This window comes from Nycticebus coucang, chromosome 6 (genome assembly GCF_027406575.1).
Source record: "Nycticebus coucang isolate mNycCou1 chromosome 6, mNycCou1.pri, whole genome shotgun sequence".
Classification (NCBI taxonomy): domain Eukaryota; kingdom Metazoa; phylum Chordata; class Mammalia; order Primates; family Lorisidae; genus Nycticebus; species Nycticebus coucang.
The window spans coordinates 10,444,292-10,450,593 of NC_069785.1; the positions used below are offsets into that span (position 1 = coordinate 10,444,292).

Below are 6,302 nucleotides of genomic sequence, written 5' to 3' on the forward strand. Positions count from 1 at the left end.
GAAAGATATATTTTTATAGAGTAGGTTTTAAGAGCATATTTGGAACCCCTGGATGTTTTCAAATGGACAGTCCTCTGTGAATCAGAATAGGCTGGCCAATGGACTTCCAGCCAGAGGCTCTACTCATTGAGGTTGCCATGGAAGAGGGAGAGACTCACAGCTGAACTTCTCTATCTCACCATAAAATGTTAGCCAACACCCAATCGCTCCAGTGTTTTGCCCACAAGAGACAGAAGTGATAAAATTCACAGGAAAAAGCAGTATTGAGAACATACTTAGAGCTTATAGACACCAGGCCCAGTGATGACCATGGGACAGAAGTCTACCTATAATGGTGCTTTCACTGGGCTGAGATTATTGATACATGTCCTTATATACATATATAAAATGAATATTATTACTGAAAGTTGAAGGACAGCTTCTGGGGAGTCATGAACTCTTTCACGATCTTGTCTGTGACCTCCTTGCCCCACGCCTGGTGATGCTCAGTAATCAAGGGCTGCAGAACCTCTGTGAGTGTCTTTCTGAGCTACCCAGTGAGCACAGCTTCACTGGTATAACCTTTCCTGATCTGCTTTAGCTTGTGGTCATCCTTCAGAAAGAAGGTCAGGTACATTAAAGGCATGTCCACATCACAGTTGCCCCCAAACTGCCAGTGCTCCTCAACGGTGTCTCTCCCCCCAGAAAATGCATGTTTAATGACCTTGGTCTTGATGGTGGTATCGATGAGGAAGATGAAGGAGTTGGGGGTCACTGGTGCTCATTTTGGTTTGGGCACCCCATAGGTAGGGGAAGAAGGTTGAGGCATCATGGCTGGTTTAGGATAGCCAATTATGGGGTAATGTTCCTCATTTTCTAAAGTAAGGATCAGTGGCACATAGGATAAGGCACTGGATGTCCATCTTGTCTTGGAAGATCTGTGGGAATGAGCTGCTGAAGGAGGAAGCAGCCTGGATGGCAGGAAAACTGATCTTCCTGATGCTGTGACTGTCAGTGAAGCTGAAAATCCCTTTCACTTGAAGGTAACATACTCCTGAATCTTCACCACATTCTTGTAGAAGCCTGGGCTCATCCCCATGCAGCTGAGGTCAGAAAACATGAAAGTCTTGTAGATATCAAAGCCACAGGAAATTATGTCCTTGGCATTCTCCACAGCACAGCCATAGTCCTGTCCCAGGGTCAGGTCTTCCACAGACACTTCTCATCATCCGTCATGATGACCAAGGGCACATTGAACACATCTTGCAGCCACTTTGTGAAAATAAATTGGATGAGGTGACCTAGGTGCATTGCTGCAAAATAGGGGCCTCTGCCCGTGTAAAGATAAAATGCCTTCTTATTTTCATAGGCATCAAGAACCTAGTTAATATCTCTGAGTGAGAAGAAGATGCCTTCACACAGGAAGCAGTGTTGTCTCTGGCCAGTAGCCCTCTCTATTCGGTTTACCAGCTCTTTGTCAGTTTCACTGCTTCTAAATCAAACAACAAGCTAATCATAGTCGATGCCTTTTGCACTGCTTGTGCATACTGTCTATGGTCCACAAAATCCTCTTCAACTTCTGCGGCATCTGACCCATGATTATTCTCAGATGCTGTGTTCTTTGGAGGGCAGTCAGCTTTGTAATCCTCCCTGTGGCAGCTTTGTAGTTCATTATTAAAGACAACAACATCTTCCCTGTAGAATCAATTTCATCCTTTGGTGCCTTTCCAGCTTTGAGGGACTGCAGGATCTCTTCTTGCACAGCTACACTGTTAAACAGATCCAGCCTAGAGGCACAAGGCTTGCTCTTGGGCAATCCTATCATCTTGTAGGACCTAGGTTCACAACTAGCTAGGGTGTCAGGGGATTTATCCAACACTTGAGTCAAGACCAGCCTTCCTGGGCCAGTAAGCACTGCCAGCTCAGCCATGGTTGCGTCTTAGTTGTCCCTTCAAGGTTTTAAAAAATTATTTTGACACGAATCAAAACCACCTTGAGATATTACCTAACCCCAGTGAGAACAGCGACATCAAAAAGTCTCAAAGATTCAGATGCTGGCATGGGTGTGAAGAGAAGGGAACACTTACACACTGTTGGTGGGATTGCAAACTAATTCAGCCTTTTTGGAAAGAAGAATGGAGAATCCTCAAAGACCTAAAATGTAGACCCTCCCATTTGATCCTGCAATCCCATTACTGGGTATGAAAAAATAGTCATATTACCATAAGGACATTTGCACTCAAATGTTTATAGCAGTTTGATTATAATCAGTAAGATGTAGAAACAACCCAAGTTCCCATCAACCTATAAATGGATAAATATACTCTGGTACATGTATATCGTGGAATACTATTCCGCTATAAAGAAAGATGGGCACTTTTATATTTACCTGGAAGAATTTGGAGAACATCCTCCTAAGTAAAGTATCACAACAGTGGAAAAGCGAGCATCGCATGTACTCAATACTAATACAAAAGTAGCAGATGAACAACTACATGCCCACATGAGAAAAAAACACATTTAAAATCAAGAAAAAAGGGGATTTGGTAAGCTCTTGCCTAATGGATACAATGTAGGGGTATGTGGCACATCTCCTGGGTGCAGAGCCCAACTACAACTTGGATTCTACCTTACAAATGCAAAAAATGTAACCTACTTGTATGTATACTTATATTAATCTGAAAAAAAAAAAACAAGATAAATGCAAAGAATTTCAACAAACCCCAAATGAATTCAGTTACTTTTAATAAAAAGTTTCTTGTAACCATAATGAGTTCTCAAGATAAATCCAGCATGAAATATTTAAACACATTTTGTTCAATTTCACCAAACACACATAAAAAATTGAAAATAGTAAGTCGAGGGTAAGGACTACTGACTTCAGCAAAATTATATTGAATAGATCTAGTTTAAGTTATGAACATACCATTTTAAGAGAAAAAAGAAAAAGTACTCTGCCATTTAGAGAACAATGTAGCTTCATAGTAGGAAAAAATGAGACCAACTCATTCTCATAGTTTGTTTAATGCTATCACTTTGCATATTATCTTAGTCTTAGAAAACTACAAAACTATTTATTTTAGAACTAGAATTTAAATTACTAAATATAATAGTTCCCTCTAGTATAAATCAGCTCAATACTTATGAACTTCATTATAGTAAGTAAATTTGTTCAATATGCAGATCAAATTCTAATGTTAATTAACCTCTTTCTAGTAAATCCTGAATAAAATTCAAACAGAATTCCAATTATAATTTATATGAAATTTGATTTCTATTTTGATAAATTATTTCCTTATGGTTAGCTGCATTTTAATTGAAAGGGTAATGATTCTATGTAACCAAAATTTTTAGTTGTGAAATATTAACTTGGATGTATGAGCTATCTACACCGTAAGTGAGACGTGCCAGGCTTAGGGTGAGTCAGAGAGGGGACGAAAATACCTAGAAGTACAAAGAACCAGAGATGAAGGCAGTTTGTTCAACTGTGGGGCTGAAAGAATCAAACTCTTCCTGACCAAGAGATGCTCCAGACATAGCCAAGAGAATCATTAAATTGCCTAAGGCTGTATGTGCTCTTGAGTCTGTTCTAAAATCTGGACACGAACAGTTACCAATGGAGAATAGGGATCAAAAAATATAAGAAAAAGGGAAAGTTGGATAACTCCAGCTTAAATCGTGACACAGCTCAGTGGCCACTTGCCTGGAAGTAGCACTACAGAAGGTGAAAATGATCGATTTTCAGGTAGGGGCATCATTGTTGAGGTTGAGGACATGGTGCTAACAGCATCTTTCAACAGTTCCCTGGAGTGCTCAGAAAAGTCATCCTCAACTAGGGCGATGGCTAGAGGCTAAAAAGGCCTGTAGTGTCTTTGGAGAAACAATAGATTTCTTAGTTGATGCTGCCGTAGTACTTCTCAAATTAATACAATTTAGGGAATTGTTGTTTGCATTCCCCCAAATTAATGCAGGGAACAATCTGTTGATTCCAAGTGTAATTAATTCATTAGCTAACAGACTTTTAAACCAGAGTCCTAGTTGGGGGGGGTGGGGGGAAGGTCAGAGACAGTTTATTTTCACATGTCCCTGACCTCCTACCATTGGTTTGTGAATTTAATCCCTGATTCTTGACAGACTATCTAGCTATGTAACATGAAAGAGGCAACATGAAAGAGGCACAGGTTAATAGCAGAGAAAGTAGAGGAAAAGACAGTGGCAAGATTTAGACCAGGCATCCTCAAACTTTTTAAACAGGGGGCCAATTCACTGTCCCTCAGACCAATGGAGGGCCGGACTATAGTTTAAAAAAGAAAAAGAAAAAACTATCAACAAATACCTATGCACACTGCACATATCTTATTTTGAAGTAAAAAAAACAAAACAGGAACAAATATAATCACACTGCCTCATGTGGCATGCGGGCCGCAGTTTGAGGACCCCTGATTTAGAGCAAAGGTTCTCAAACTTCAGTTCTCATATGAAGCAACTGGGGACCTTACTAAAACATAGAGTCTTATTCAGTAGGTCTGGGGATGGGCCTGACATTCTTTATTCCTAACAAATTCCCAAGTAATACCATAATTACTGGTCCATGGGACACATTTTGAATGACGAAGATTTAGAAAATAGGAGCAATTTCTAGGAATAAGTAAAAGTAAAAACTTCTTCATGTTGGGTATAGAATAATACAATACAGAGGATAATATGTAAACTATACCGTGTCATAATATAGCAAGTCCATAGCCAAAGAAAACTGTGGTACATCACAATTGTCATCACCACAACCCCTTAGCAGTTCCCCAGTCTGACGCCCAATAAACACAACATCAGTCTAGTAAAAAACATCTGTGTATTTTTCTCTGAAAGGTAAACTGTTATTGGATAATACATTTCCACACTAGAATTACTTTAGTTTTTACTAAATCTTTATATGATTTCATTATATTTTATAATTTCCCATAAATACTATCTTTGAACTCTAATTAAATATTATAGCTGGACCCTAAGTAGCTTCATAAGTTGTTAGGAATATAAATTACAACGTAACGTAACAGACATTTCAAAGTGGCAGATCGTTTCTCTATTAACCTTCATGGTGACTTGGGTCTGACATGAGTTCAATATGTAATGACTAGAGGAAAGATCACTAGAAAGAAGGGAGCACACGATAGAATTCCACAGAAGCGCAGTCAGCCAATGTGCAGTGCAGTGAGAACACTGTTTGGAGAGGAATGAAGAAATGGGATGACCCAAAGGTGGCAAAGTCACTTTGTGGCAGCCATGTGTAAGAAAAATGCCAGCCATACCTATACAGATGGTATGTTATTTCAGAATATATTTTATAAAGTGCGATAGCACAAAGAACTAGGGAACCAAGAATGATCGACAAGTTCTGTCATTGTCGCTGTACAGAAAAGGGTCAAGATAGCTTTATAAAGGCGTGGTTGCAAAGTTGGCCCTTGTCTGGCTTTGGGAATTTGTCTTCTAGGAGGAAAGTTTGCTAACATTCCTAGAATTGATGTGAGGAACCCATTATGTCTAAAGTGTGGAAAAGCAGTGTAGTTTATGCTGAACACTAGGAGTTTGGAAAGTTGGTACAGGCTAGGCAAAGGTGCCTACATGATCAGCCCCTAATAAAAAATCTGGGCGCTGAGTGCTTGAAGGGATGTCCTGGTAGACAATATTTCACATATCAGCCCAACTTGTTGCTAGAGAATTAAATTCGTCCCCGTGACTCTGCTGGGGGGGACTCTTTATAGTGTTTTTCAACCTTTCAAAATCTCACAGCACACTTAAATCTATAAAGTTTCATGGCACACTTAAATGATCTTGATCTAAAAAAAAAAAAAAGAGTAAACAATGAATGTACTTATTCTGCTTTGAACTTCTTTCAAAAATAATTTAATTAATGATCTTTAAAAATGTTCACAGCACACTAGTGTGCCATAGCATACCAGTTGAATATCACTGCTTTAGACCCTTATCTCTTGTTTACGTGGGACTTTGCCCCATGTATCTTTTTACTTTGCTGCTTTTTCTCTGAATCCTTTTACTGTAAAACATCATTGCTATAATTAGGACTATATGCTGAGTTCTGTGAATACTCCTAGAAAGGTCACCAAACCATGGGATAGTCTGGGGGACCTCCAACACTCCATTCACAATCGCAAGGCATGAAATAACTATGGAGAAATCCAGGCACTGAGTTTCATTCTTGCAAATATTCTTCAACTTCACAGCTGCACAAGCACTAACACTCATTTAACATCCTCAGAGCTTCTTGATAATCTTGTTGTCTCATCACAAACCTCTGCTCTATCTTC

At 39.3% G+C, this 6,302-nt stretch overlaps 1 pseudogene; it reads right to left on the bottom strand.

The window, feature by feature from the left end:
• Window positions 1–397: 397 nt before the first annotated feature.
• LOC128588497 (tryptophan--tRNA ligase, cytoplasmic-like) lies at window positions 398–1,804 on the bottom strand (annotated as a pseudogene).
• Between the last annotated feature and the right edge of the window lie 4,498 nt (window positions 1,805–6,302).